Source organism: Tamandua tetradactyla, chromosome 8, assembly GCF_023851605.1.
Source record: "Tamandua tetradactyla isolate mTamTet1 chromosome 8, mTamTet1.pri, whole genome shotgun sequence".
In the NCBI taxonomy this organism is placed as follows: domain Eukaryota; kingdom Metazoa; phylum Chordata; class Mammalia; order Pilosa; family Myrmecophagidae; genus Tamandua; species Tamandua tetradactyla.
This window is the reverse complement of record NC_135334.1, coordinates 105,789,821-105,805,049: the sequence shown is the minus strand read 5'-3', so window position 1 is coordinate 105,805,049 and position 15,229 is coordinate 105,789,821.

The following is a 15,229-nucleotide window of genomic DNA, read 5'->3' as shown; positions in this document are numbered from 1 at the left end:
ACACTAGCTGGATATACGCTTAAGGAACAGTCACCTTAGAATCTAAATTCCAGCTATAACATATTAAAATAGTTAAGTGTCCAGTTTTCAACGAAAAGGTCACAAAACATACAAAGAGTCAAGAAGTGATAGCCCAGGCAAAGGAGAATAATTTCTAATAGTTGAGGAGGATAATACCTGGGACATTCCAGACAAATGACTTGTAAGAAATGGTCCTAAAAATGCTCCAAGAGCTAAAGGGAACATGGATAAAGAACTACAGGAAATCAGGAACAGTGGATGAATGCAAAGAGAGTATCAATAGGGAGACGGAAATTATGAAAAGGAATTAAACAGAGCTCAACACCACAGTAATTGAAATTAAAAGCTCTCTAAATGGGTTCAACAGCAGATTGGAGCCAGTAGAGGAAAAAAATCAGTGAATTTGTAGGTAAGGCAATTGAAACCTTCAGTCCAAAGAGCAAAAGAGGAAAGACCTAAGGAAAATGAGCTGAGCCTGAGGAACCTATGGGGCACCATTTAGAATACCGACATATGCACTGTGGGAGGCCCAGAGGAGAAGGAAGAGCGAAAGGGCAAAGAAAACATTCAAAGAAATAGCAGCTGAGAACTTCCAAAATTTAGGGAAAGACATGAATATACACATTCAAGATGCCCAATGAACTCCATTTAGCATAAACCCACATAGACCCCCACTGTGACAGACACGTTTATTGTTAGATTCCAGAGATAAAGAAAGAGTTCTGAAGGCTGCAACGGGGGATCGCGTGTCACATATAAGGAAGCCTCAATAAGATGAAGTGTCAATTTTCACTGGAAACCATGGAAGCAAGAAGGCAATGGGGTGACATATTTAAATTGCTGAAGCAAAAAATTGCCAACCAAGAATCCTATATCTAGCAAAATTTGTCTTTCAAAAATGAGAGAGAGATTTAAGACATCCCAAAATAAACAAAAAGTTCATAACCGCGATGCCAGGCCTGTAAGAGATGCTAAAGAGAGTTCGAGGCAGATGGAAAGGAAAGGACAATAGACAAGGGATTGAAGCTGCATGAAGAAATATAACTCTCTGGTAAGGGTAATGACATGGATAAATATAAATGTCAGTACTATTGTATTTTTCATTTGTAACTTCACTTTTTTACTTCATAGAGTACCTAAAAGGCAAATGATCAAAATGCGATGATAAATCGGTGGTTTTGGACTCATAATGCATAAACATGTCATATGTGACAAGAAGTACATAAAAGTGGGGTGGTGGAGGGTATAAGAAGATAGTTTGTGTTTAGTATTGTAGTTTGTATCAAAACAAATAACACTGTTTTGGATTTTGTATGTTACATTCAAGCCCCATGATAACTGCAAAGAAAATATTGGTGAATATGCAAGCTCACAGAGTTAAAAGATAGAGTATATGTTTTCAGAGATGGGGGTTGGGGAAAGGGGGGGTTGATGCATAATGGGTGTAGGGTTTCTGTGTGGGGAGGTGGGAAGCTTTTATTAATGAAAGGTTGTGAAGGTACTGCAACATTGTGCTTAATTGCTTAATCCCACAGAATGATAGGCTTAGGAGTGGTTATGGGAAAATTTATATTGCATGTATGTTCCCACAATTTTTTAAAAGAGCATCTAAACAGACAATGATAATTACAAATGAAATACTTGGTCCTGGATGGGATCTAACAAGAGAGGAGAAAAGGCTTTATTGGAACACCTGAAAGTACAGGACTATGGACTCTAAGTTTTATAACAATGTTAAATTTCTTGAACACGATAACTGCACTTAAGGTGGTCACATAAGTGAATATCTTTATTCTTAGGAATGCGCATGGCAGTATTAAGTGTTCAAGGAACAGAAAGTATACAACTTAACTCAAGTGTTCAGAAAACGTATTGATAGATGGAAGGATTGATGCATGAGTGTATATAAGCATATATATACATATATATATATATAATGCTAAAGTTGATGGATCAGTGTGTCTAGAGGCAGAGGGGTATTTTGGAGTTCTCTGTATTGTGTTTGAATCATTTTTGTAACTATCCTATAACTTTGGAAGTGTTTCAAAATAAAAGGTTTATTTTTTATTTTTATTTTTTTCAAAGAAGGACTCTGGGCACTTCAGAGAAGGATGAGACCTATAGAAAGTCATCATTATCATTTTTCTGACCCTTCACTGTTTGGGGCCCTTAATGTCTCTGGCTTCAAGTGAAAAAATAAGTATGTGTGTCTGAGCAGAGAAATGAGAGGGTAAGAGAGACAGGAAGGAATGGAGGCAGGGAAGGAGAGCTGAGGAGGGGGAGAGAATAGACTCCATGCCTCACTGTTCTCTTTGAAACATTTACCTGAAGGTGCTTCAATAGCTCCTCTCTTACATTTCCCTTCTGCGTTTATAATGAAGAAATCGATGACACTTGTGAATAAATGAGTCAGCGATGGGCTGCAGGACAAGTGCCATAGAAGAACTCTAGGTCTCTAAGAGGAGTACCTTCAAACTGTGGGACTGGAGAAAGCGCTGTCTCTTTTTCTCATTCTCAGCAGGAGTTATCTTGTCCTCAACATTTCCCTGCTTTATAAAGTACACGGATATGGGGGTCGGATATTTCTAGGCCCTGTGTTCCATGCAAACGTATTGAATTTTTCCTTTAGTATCAGATTCCTTTATGGATAGGTACATTTGCTCTTGTACCTTTAATGGAAATTCTGGAAAATGTAATAGAATATATTTAGTTTGCCTTTGGTACCTAGTATATCATTTTCTCATTTATAGGGCTGGTAGAATTGTGATTTAATCTTTCTGTTTTTCCAGACATTATCTTGTATATATAATGCATGTAGTTCCTCTATTTGAGGGTTGAATCAACAAAGAAACAGAATTTCAAATATAAGTGTTATGGAGCCTCTCTCAACTATTCTGTTTTGTGTATATAGCTGTTTGCAGGCAGAGTCCATAGTCAAAGCTCAATCTCTCACTAAAACTAACACAGGGCCTTTCATTAAGCAGGGCTTCTGTTTTTTTTTTTTTTTTTTTTAATTAATTAGGAATGAGAATTTATTCAGAAATTTAAAAGGATGTCGTAACTGGAGGAAAGTCATATATTTATTGTGAAAGAGATTGCTTTCACTTTATAGTATATAAAGTTGGATTTCTCTAGATTGAAATATTTGGGACTTCTGCAGCCATCATTAAGTTTTCTAGAATTTTATATTATGTATGCTAATGTTTTTTAAAATAATATAAATTACATGTAATATGGAATTTTCGATTTAGCATTATATCAAGCCCTGAGTTTTCCCCAATAGAAGAAAAATAGAGAGATTTTTTGCAAGGTGGCTTGTTGGTCTGTTGGCAAAGCTTGGTAATAAGCTTCCCTGTTGTTACCTATGACAGCACTGAGACCTTGGCAGCTACTTTCCCTGAGGGTTAATATCACTGGGTAGGAAATGGAGACTCTGATTTTTTTAAAAAAAACAAAGCACTTTAGTACTCACCCAAGTGAACAATTAATTCAATTTGGAAAAGTACATTAAAACATTAGAAATATGACAAAGCCAAGTAAGTTTTAAGAAAGACAAAGGGTGACACGTTATCATCTCCTAATCTGTGAATGCAAAATTCCCCAGGCAGCAAGAGACATTCCTGGCAATGAAAGACTTTCTGGACTTGAGCTTCGCATCAGTCAAATGATCAGATATAAGTCCCTGGTTTTTAAATATCCCATTATACTAGTAGATGATTTAAGACCCATTCTTTCTGCATCTGTTTTCATTCACCGCAATCTCTCTCTCTGTGTGCATTCGGCAGTTATTCAAGTTCAGAGGCATTTTTGATGTTTCATTATCATTTTCAGCTACGATAGCAGAGTTGATGTGATGATGAAGACTGTTTAGGTAAAATTCTGTGTTCTGAGGATAATAGATAAAACTCAACTCACAACAAAGGAACCTTGAAATGTATCATTACAGATTTTCGAAAGGAAGAAAAATCCCCAATTCTGATCCAGAACTGTTTCTACTTTCAAACACAAATTTTATGTTTATATATTTTCTACGATGACTCTGGTGGTTTAATTATTTGCCTGGGATTGAAGATTAGGTTTAATTCTTTTTTGGGAGGAGCGGAACTGCAGGACTGTGTACCATATAGTGAAGCTTAAAAACAAACAAAAAACAGAGAACATATTCCCCTTAAGAATTGTTTGTCATTAGAGATCATTTTCTCAGAGTGTTAATTTGAATAGAATCTGTTTGTAATAATATTTCTATTTTCACATGGAAGAATAAATATTTTATGTATTCTCCATGACATCCTTAATTGGGCCAATATAAATAGATTGTAGAATATAAGTTTTTAAGGAAGAAAATCCTAAGAAGTCAGGTGAAATAACTCAAGTAAATGAGGAAAAAAAATCGTTTTAGTAGGGGTGGGAACAAAATGAAGACTTCTTGGATTAAATTTATCAAGGATGAGTTGGGACACATCACTGTTTTCTGTAGCTGGTCCTTAGAGTTCGTATATGATAACTTAACAAAATGGGTTGTGCAATTAGGAGAGGAGGGAATGTTTTATTCCCACTGAATCTGGCATGAATGGGGTTTGATCAAAATTAACAACACTTCATTCAACATCTACCATTAGTTCAGCACCATGATTGACATTAGGAAGGTTAAAAAAGGAAGATAAGACTTGATATTTGTTTTCATATAATTTATAACCTAAGGCATGAGAGAAAGGGAGCCAGCATATATTGTGTAAACTGTAAGTACACAATAAATGGCTAAATAATGCCTCTCTCCATCCAAAATGTCCATGCTATAATTACTGGGGTCTGTGGATGTGATACCTTACATTGCAAAAGGAACTTCGCAGATGTGATTATATTGAGGATCTTGCATTTTCCAGGTGGGCCCAATGAACACAAGTCCTTATAAGGGAAATGGGAGGCAGGAGAGTCAGAGAAGGAGATGATGGAAGGAGAAGTCAGAATGCTGTGGTATCATGAGACAAGGAACGTGGCCAGTCTCTAGAAAGCTGAAAAAACAAGGGAATGGATTCTCCCCTAGAACCTCCAGAATGAATGTGCTGTCCTGATCCATTTTAAACTTCTGATAAGAAATAAATGTTGTTTTAAGCCACTGAGTGTGTGATAAATTATTATAGCAGTAGTAGGAAACTAATTCATTATATTATTTCAGCTATACTTCTCATTAACAGAGTGAAAAAATTATTGGTATCCCTCTGAAGACACTCAAAGTTTACCCATATAGCTGCACAAATTTTGAAAACCTTGCATCTAGTAGGTAGAAAAGCAACATTTCAAATATTTTTTGGGCAAATTCTAAACCACACCAAAATGGAGACCAGTGAATTAAGGGTAAATAATTCTGCAGTATATTACACACTAAATTATATTATAGTGGCTAAGATATTGGATAAAGGAATGTGATTTGGGGTTGTAATATTGTTTTGGAGATTCCACAGAAGAGATTACTTTTGGCTCTGTGTGCGTGTGTTTATACAGATAGATGAGTGTGTATATTGATCTGTTTCTTTGGAATTGTTTATGTGTATATACGTATACACCCATATACCCATAAAGAAAGTGAGGGAAAAGGAAGAAATAAGTATATGTATGCACACATGTATACATATATTGATATACGTTTGTGGGTATTTATGTAAATGGATTCACACATATATATACATACATAAACACGCATAGATACACAAACATCAAGGAGCAGTTTGGAGCTGTAGAGGAAAGGTAATTGAAAATGAAGTTCAACAATAATAGAAACCACAAAATTATCTATTATGGTACTGATATCCCTTGGAGAATACATCCCTGATGGACTCAGACTCCAGAAAGGTAATTGTTATTTCACTCTCTCACCTTTACTACATTTCCTGGAGTAAGGACCTCATATTGAAATTCTTGGGATCTCCTACAATGCCTTACATGTGCAATGCTCATTAAAAATGTGTGGTCTATATGAATGAGTGAATCACATTTATTTCAATGTTGTTGCAAAAAATATATAAAGAAACTATTTTCTCTGAAAAAGGATAAAACTTTTAACTAGTTCTCACACCATTTTATAACAGAGGTTTGAAACCAAGGGGTATATGCAGAATGTAAACAGTTCATTGAGAAGTTGGAAAACCCTCTCAATCTAATGAAAAAAGGCCCATGAGCTGTTCAGGAGTTCTCTGGTTAAAATATTTGAATGTATGTCTCTTCACCAAGACAAATACTTTTAAACTCCCCTGATTTCTTCTCACCTCTTTACCAATGTGAATTGACACAGCACTGGCTTAAAGTTATGTGTGCTATTTTCCCACAAGGAAGGGAAAGGAGTTGGGGTGAATTCAGAATTGCATTTGTTAAGTGCCTATTAGTGGTAGGTTTTTTATATGGGCAATATAATTTAATCTTCACAACTCAATGAAGCAACTGCTTTCATCTCCAGTTTTTTTCTGATAAATGCATTGAGACTAAAAAATATTAACTTTTCCCAGCTACATTATAAGTGGCAGAGTTGAGATTCCAACCAAGGCAGATTTGCCTAATTCTAAAACCCATGTGTCCTTTTTCTAACATCATTTTGGCTTGTGAATTTTAATAAATTTTCATTCTGATATTATGAAAAGCTTTTGTTTGCTTAGAGGGCACTTCTCTCTCCAATGACCCAGAATGCAAGGACACGTAAAAATCTTGTAAATTTAAAGTGGTAGTTAATGATGTTGCCACTGTTGTTTTTATCATGTGTTCAAGTTACAGAGCTTAAAACGAAATATAAATAAATTGAGAGCAACATTTCAAGGATTTAATTCTTTTAAGATTTGCCTAAATGAAAATGTGGTTTATGATTTATTCCCAACTCATTCAGGTTGTACAATATACTTCCTGAGGGATATTGCTTGACAATACCATTTATGTACATATATAAATAATTAAATAGGATTAATTTTTAATCGTATAATTTACATTTGTCTATTATTAATCACTGAATTATTTATATGCAAAACAGACAATACAAAGCAAATGCTGGTAAATAAAAAGGCAAAAAGAGAAAAATGAATATGTCATACTTACCCAAAGCGACCAGTTGAGCACCAAACTACATTGTCACGTTCAATGGCACCTGTTTTAATGAGATGCATTTTTTTTCAAATTCTCCTACATCTTCCCAGCAGTGACAGTGAGATGATGAGCAGCATACTTTTACTGTGCACGTGCTAATCCTCAAAGCAGAAAATGACATTCACTCCTACTAAATTCTGAATTATGAAGTGTCAACCTTGTAAACCCTTCCATAAAAGTAAACTTTGCATCTCCTAATCCCCAAATGTAATTCTGCTCAAGAGTTTGTTACTCTTCTTAAGCCATTAGAAAAATGTATATGCTTATATTTTCTGAACAACAACTTGTGTGGATCATGTATTTTCAAACTACAGAGTAGATGAATGTAATTCAGATGTAAACATAATAGAAAATTAGGTTTTGATTGCAGAATTAACATCCCATTCTACATTGAGATTTTTAAGAAATAATAATTCTACAATGGTTTACAATGGTTATAACTCTTAAAATATTTCCTATTATCTCCTATTATCTCCCAAGAGACATTGGAAATGAAGTGTCTTGCTCAGTGTATTATACCACTGTCTCAGTAATTTATAAGGCATAAGGACAATTTCTCTCTAGCCATTGTAACTATATTTACCTAAAGATTGTTACTGCACAATTGTCAATAGTTTCAGAGTTTCTGTCTGGCACGATTTCAAGGCTTCTTGTTTCTTACGGATTACTTGGTAACAAGGTTTTACTTGAGTGTATGGGACTAAAATTCTAGGCAATCTCCTTTTTCAATCTACCTGCAGACACACAAAGATAAAAATATGTCAAGTTATCTGTTTTGCGGTGTTTTTTTTTTTTGCCATTTTTCCATATTGTGTTCAGACAATACCACTTGATTCTATTTTACTTAGACATATTTCTAACCTCCTGGTGAAGAAATTGTCAGGAATCCTTAAGTACACTTATATCAAGGCATTTTATCTCTTCCCCGGTGGGAGGTATTAAGTATCTTCATGTTAAAATGAAATATATTACCATGTTTTCTTAATTTGACTTTTCTCTCAATATTGGTTTGCATTTTATGTAATACATATCACAGCATTTTTTAAAGATTTTTATGAATTTTAGCTCTAAAACTCTATATGTATAGGGCAGCGCGATGGTGGCTCAGTGGCAGAAATCTCGCCTGTCATGCCGGACATCCGGATTCGATTTCCAGTGCCTGCCCATGCAAAACACAAAAACAAATAGAAAACCCTCCATATTATAAAAAAGGGATTTATTATGTATAGTTATTGTCTTTATTTATTTAGCACAGGATAAGAAATAGTCATAATATCATATTAGGCACCAAGCCTACTTATCTCCACATTGCATATACTCACTTTGTATTGGGTGACCAAAGAGATTCTTTTCTTTCAGTTCCTTATGGTAAGTCAGATGTGATAAGGGGGGCCAATTGTGCAATATTTACCTCATCATCACCCTTATCCTCATCATCATAACATTAACATATTGCATTACATCATGACTACGTCCATATGTCACCCTCGTCAGGTTATGATGTCCAGTCTTTGGTCAGGTAAGCACTGGCACATGATTGTTACTGAGAGGGTATTTTGTGGATTTAAAGCATTAGTAAGTTGATTGCCTCTATGGCTGATTATATCTACAATTAGCTGAAGAGAATGCCTTTAACAATGAGAAGAATCTCACCCAATCATTTGAAGTCTTTAAAAGGAAAACTGGTGATTTCAGTAGTCAGAGAGGAGAATTTCCATCTATTCTTCAGCCAGCTGGCTTCTCCTGGGGAATTCATCAAGAACCTTCATTGGGGGTGCACGATGGTTCAGTGGTAGAATGCGCGCCTTCTGTGTGGGAGACCCAGGTTCGATTCCCAGACCATGCACCCCCCCCCCCAAAAAAAAACAAAAACAAAAACAAAGAGCCTTCATTGGTGTTCCCAGCTTGCAGCCTGCCCTATGGAATTTGAACTTGCCCATCCCCACAGTTGCGTGAGCCAATTCCTATAAAGAAATCTCCTAAGAGTAACATTACACGTATCTCCTGTAGTTCTGTTTCCCTAGAGAATTCTCCCTAATATACTTTGTCCCTGCACTAGGCTAAGATATAGACATCAATTCATTTTTCCTCTTTAACAACCCTTTAAGAAAATTATTACCCTGATTTGACAAATAAGGAAATTGAGGTTTAGAAAGATTAACTTGCTCAGAGTAGTAGTGACAGAAACAAGATTTGAAACTATATTTTTTGATTCCAAAGATTGATGTAAGGCATTAATTTCTTCTGCCCCCTAAAGTTCTGATGGACACTGAAGAAGACAGAATGATTAGTTAGGATAGAACCCAGTGACTAATCTTGGACTAAGACTTTTAAAACTTAAGGAGGCCTGCCATGTTTACCTGATATACTAGATAGGAGAGAGACACACTTTGCTAAGACAGAGTCCTACATCACCAAGGTAATTCCAGGACACTGGTTGAGTACTGATGTTGGAGGAAGATGATTTTGAGTGTCTTTAAGTTGATAGGGTCTTGCCTGTTTCCTTTGACTAGTTCCTCAGGAAATATTTCTATCTATGTGGGGGAAACAGGGACCTGTGAGAAATAAGAACAAGATGATTAAAGATTTATAAAACCATGGATATGATCTCCAAAGGCCAAATTTAATAAGCCGTCTTAGTCTTATCAGGGAAAAGCTTAGATTTGTAAGGATTCGGGTCCCCAAAATTGTGCTAATGGAGATGGTAAAACAGAGACTGCTTTTATATCTCTCTTGTTATACCCAGATTATAATTGCATAATAAAACATTCATATTGCTATCCTGGTATATATCTCTAATATCTGTTTTTCGGGTTTTGAGCTAAATTATATGTACTCATCTTCATTTAATAGTTAACACTTTCCCTTATTTTTGATAGTTGATGGGTTGCAATTCAGTGGGTGGAATACATTAATTCCTCTAGTATCTCTCCAAGTTTTGCATTTAAATTCGACAAGGTTGTCCTGGAAAAAAACAAGCCAGGAACATTTGCTTTATATTTCTCCTTGATGCAAAGTGGACTATGTTATGGCTACTACTTGTTTATTTTATGCTTGATTTGAAGACTCCCTTCCCACTACTATCTAGGTATAGATACTTTTATTGTATTCTTCACCTCTCTTTATTGAATTATGTATTCTAAAGCTTAATGATTTCAGTGCATGGGTTGTTGTGACTGAAAATTTCTATTTTCTTTTTTTTTTTTTTTTACTGCATCGAGAAATAAATGCTTCTTACATTTGGGTCTGCAGCACATACTTATTATTTATCCTTAGCTTTCTCAGTCCCTGTTTCTACTCCTTAAGCCCACATCTAATCAAAGAATGATACAGCTGATAATTGTAAGTGCTCAAAGGTCTGTATTTTCCTTGATTAGACACCTAATAAGCTTTGACAAGGAAACTGTAACTTCTTTTACTCAGGTGGCAAAATCTTATGTTTAAACTCTGAGGTTTCCAGATTTAGGTTTCAGAGATTTTTTTTTTAATTATTGTGGTAAAATATATGCAAAACAATTTTGCCGTTTTAATGAGTTTTTACCATGTATAATTCACTGACATTAATGACATTCAGAATGTTGTGCACAAATACCATTGTGGTTTTTTTTAATTAGAGAAGCTATAAGTTAAAGAAAAATAATTTAGAAAATACAGAGTTCCTGTATACCTTCCCTCACAAAACAGTTTTGCCTATTAGTAGCATTTTGCATTAGTATGGTATCTTTGTTACAATTGGTGAAAAAATATTATAATTATACCATTAACAAAGGTCACAGTTTACATTCAAGTTCACTGTTTGTGTCGTTGCAAAACCATAGGTCACCCATATGGTTTAAGATTTTATTCTAGTAACATAGATAAACCTAAATTCTCCCTTTTCAACCACATTCAAATATGTAATTCCCTGGATTCATTTCATTTGCCTTGTTGGGCAACCTTCACCACCGCCCAGGATCAAAACCTTTCCTACCCTGAAACAGAAACTCTTGCAATTAGCATTAACTCTTCATTCCCTACTTCCACTTAGCCCTTGGTAACCTGTATCTAATTTCCAATTTGCACATTCTAATTATTCCTATCAGTGAGATCATTCAATTTTTGTCCTGTGTGTTGCTTATTTTCCTCAGCATGTTATCTTCAAGGTTCATTCGTATTGATATATGTATCAGAATTTCATTCCTTTTTAAGGCTGAATAACATTTCACTGTATGTATATACCACATTTAGCATATCCATTCTTTTGTTGCATCCTTCTGTTGATTGGACACAAGCATTGCTTCTGTCTTCTGGCAACTGTGAATAATGCCACTATGAACGTTGGTGTGCAAATATCTGTTCAAATCTCTGCTTTTCGTTATTAACGATATATACCTAGAAGTCCCACTCATCATTTTTCTTTTCTTCTATTGCTTGGGCTTTTGCTGTAAATTTTAAGATATCATTGCCTAATATAAGATCCTGAAGATGCTTCCCTATGATTTCTTCTAAGAGATTTATAGTTTTAGTTCTTATATTTAGGTATTTGACCCATTTGGAATTAATTTTTGTATAGGAACCCACCTTCATTCTTTTGGATAGGGATGTCCAGTTTTCCCAGCACCGTTTATTGATGAGACTATTCTTTCCTCTGCTGAATGGATTTGGTACCCTTGTCAAAGATCAATTGGCCATAGAAGTGAGGGTTTATTTCTGAAACTGTCAGTTTTATTCCACTGGTCTATATGCCTGTCCTTGTGCTAGTACCAAGCTTTTCTGACTACTGTAGAGTTTGTAATAAAATTTAAAATGAGGAAATGTGACTCGTACAAGTTTTTTTTTTTTCAAGATGGATTTGGATTTCTGGGGCCCCAACCCATTCATGTTATGATTGGCTTTTCAATTTCTCCAAAGAAGGTTCTTGAAATTTTGATTGGGATTGTGTTGAATCTGTATATCTCTTTGGGTAGAATTGACATACTAACATTATTTAGTCTTCTAATGCATAAAAACAGAATGTCCTCTTTATTTTAATCTTCTTTGATTTCTTTTGGTAATGTTTTGTAGCTTTCCATGTACAAGTCCTTTATATCCTTTCATTTCTTTTTCTTGCCTTATTTTCCTGACTAGAACTTCCAGCACAATCTTGAATAGCTATGGCGACTGTAGGCCTCCTTTTATTGTTCCCAATCTTAGAGGGAAAGCTTCAATATTTCACCACTGAGTATGGTGTTAGTTGTGGTTTTTAATATCTGCCCTTTATCAGGTTGAAGAAGTTTCCTTCTATTACTAGTTTTCTAAGCTTTTATCAAGAAGGGGCACTGGATCGTATCAGATGCCTTTTCTATATCAATTGAGAAGATCATGTGTTTTTACTTTTGTTTTGTTAATGTATTATACTATTTTAATTGATTTTACTATGTTGAATCACCATTATATATGTGGGATAAATCCCCTTGATCATGGTGTATAATTCTTTTAATGGGCTGTTGGATTCAGTTTGCTAGTATAGTGTTTAGTATCTTCTCCTATATTCATAAGGGATATTGGTTTGTGTGTTAGTTAAATTCATTTGTCAACTTGGCAAGGTGAGCATACCTAATCTTGTTGCTGAGGACATAAGCCAACGGTACGTGAACCTCGTCTGTTGCCAATTCCATCTGCAGTCGGCTAGGAGGCGTGTCTGCTGCAATGAGTGACGTTTGACTTAATTGGCTGGTGCTTAAATGAGAGAACGCAATGTAGCACAGCCTAAGCAGCTCAGCATTCCTCATCTCAGCACTTGCAGCTCAGCCCAGGCCTTTGGAGATGCAGAAAGAAATCACCCCGGGGAAAGTTGTTGGAACCCAGGGGCCTGGAGAGAAGACCAGCAGAGACCATCCTGTGCCTTCCACATAAGAAAGAACCTCAGTGGAAAGTTAGCTGCCTTTCCTCTGAAGAACCAACAAAATAAATTCCCTTTTATTAAAAGCCAATCCGTCTCTGGTGTGTTGCATTCCGGCAGCTAGCAAACTAGAACGGTTTGTAATTTTTGTAATTTTCTTTTCTTGTATCTTTATCTAGGATGGTATTGGTCACATAGAATAAGTTAAGAAGTGTTGTCTCTTGTGCAATTTGTTTTGGAAGAATTTGAGCAGGATTGGTGTTAATTCTTCTTGGACTATGTGGTATAATTTAATAGTAAAACCATCAGGTCCTGGGCTTTTCTTGTTGGGAGATTTTTTATTACAGAGTCAATCTTCTTACTAGTTGTTGGTCTTTGAGATCTTCTAATTTTTCTTGAGTTAGTGTAGGTAGTTCGGATGTTTCTAGGAATGAGTTTATTTCAACTAGATTATCTACTGTACTGGCATACAGCTACCATAGCACCTTGTATAAATCTTTTATTTCTCTAGGGTCATTTCTGATTTTAATAATTTGCATCTTCTCTCTCTCTCTGTCAGTCTAGCTAAATTTCTGTCAATTTTATTGATGTTTTCAAAGAACAAACATTTGGTTTTGTTGATTCCCTCTTTTGTTTGTGTATTCTGTATTTGATTTATCTCCACTATAACCTTTGTTATTTCCTTCCTTCTTTCTTCTTTTTAATATGAGCATTTAGAGTTATAAATTTCCTTCTTCTCACTGCCTTTGCTGCATCCCATTAGTTTTTTTTTCTTTCTTTCTTTCTTTTTTTTTTTTTTGCATGGGTAAGGCACTGGGAATCAAACCTGGGTCTCTGGCATGGAGCTGAGAACTCTGCCACTGCACCATCATTGCCCCCCATTAGTTTTACATGCTGTGTTTTCAGGCTTATTCACCTCAAGATATTTCCTATTTTTTCCCTAATTTTTTCTTTGAGTCATTGGTTGCTTAAGAGTGTGTTGTTTAATATCCACAGATTTATGATTTTTTTCCAGTTCTCCCTCTGTATTGATTTTTAGTTTCATACCTTTTTGGCCACAGAAGATATATTTTATGATTTCATTATATTTTTAAGTATATTGAGACCTGTTTTAAGACATAACACATGGTCTATTCTAAAGAATCTTCCATGTGCACTAGAGAAAAATTTATTTTCTGCTGGTGTTGGGTGAAGTGTTCTATACATGTCCGTTAGGTCTAGATGGTTCATAGTATCATTCAAGTCTTCTATTTCTTTATTGGTCTTCTGTAAATGTGTTCGTTATTGAAAGTTATATTGAAGTTTCATATTGTTAATGTAGAATCATCTATTTCTCCCATTAAATCTGTCAATATTTGCTTCATATATTTGGGGCTCTACTATTAGAAGTTTATATACTTAAAATTGTTATGTCTTCTTGTTGTATTGTCCCTTTTATCAATATATAATGAACTTCTTTGGCTCTTGTAAAAGGTTTTACTTAAAGTCTGTTTTATCTGATATTAGCATAACTCTTCCAGCTCTCTTTTGGTTATTAGTTTGCATGACATATGTTTTACATCCCTTCACTTTCAACCTATTTGTGTATTTGAATTTAATGCATGTCACCAGTAAGCGGTATATATTGGGTTATGCATTTTTATCCATTCTGCCAATCTCTGCCTTTTGACTAGAGTGTTTAATACATTTACATTTAAAGTAACCTCTGATAATATAAGGCATTCTTCTGCTTTTTTGCCATTTGGTCTTTGTAAAGCATTTCTTTTTTATTCCTACATTCTTCCATTAATGTGTACTTTCATATTTATTTCTTTTTTTCCTGTAGCATACCATGTTGAACTTCTTCTTTTATTGTTCTGTAAATATTTTTCAGATATTTTCTTTGTGATTACCATAAGGCTTAAATTTTATATCCTTAATCCATAACAGATGTGTTTGATTTTATACCATCTTAATTTCAATAGCATATACATATACTGTCCCTATACCCTTACATCTACCCTTATTTTTAATTTTCTTGTTACAGATTACATCTTTCTACATTGAATTTCAGGACCATAGATTTATCATATATTTTAATGCATTTGTCTTTTAGAAACTGTAAGAAGCAAAAATGTAATTACATATGAAAAAACACAATATAAAAGAACTGACATTTATAATTACCCATATGATTACCTTTACCAGAAACCTTTATTTCTTTTTTAAATGTTTTATCTTTTA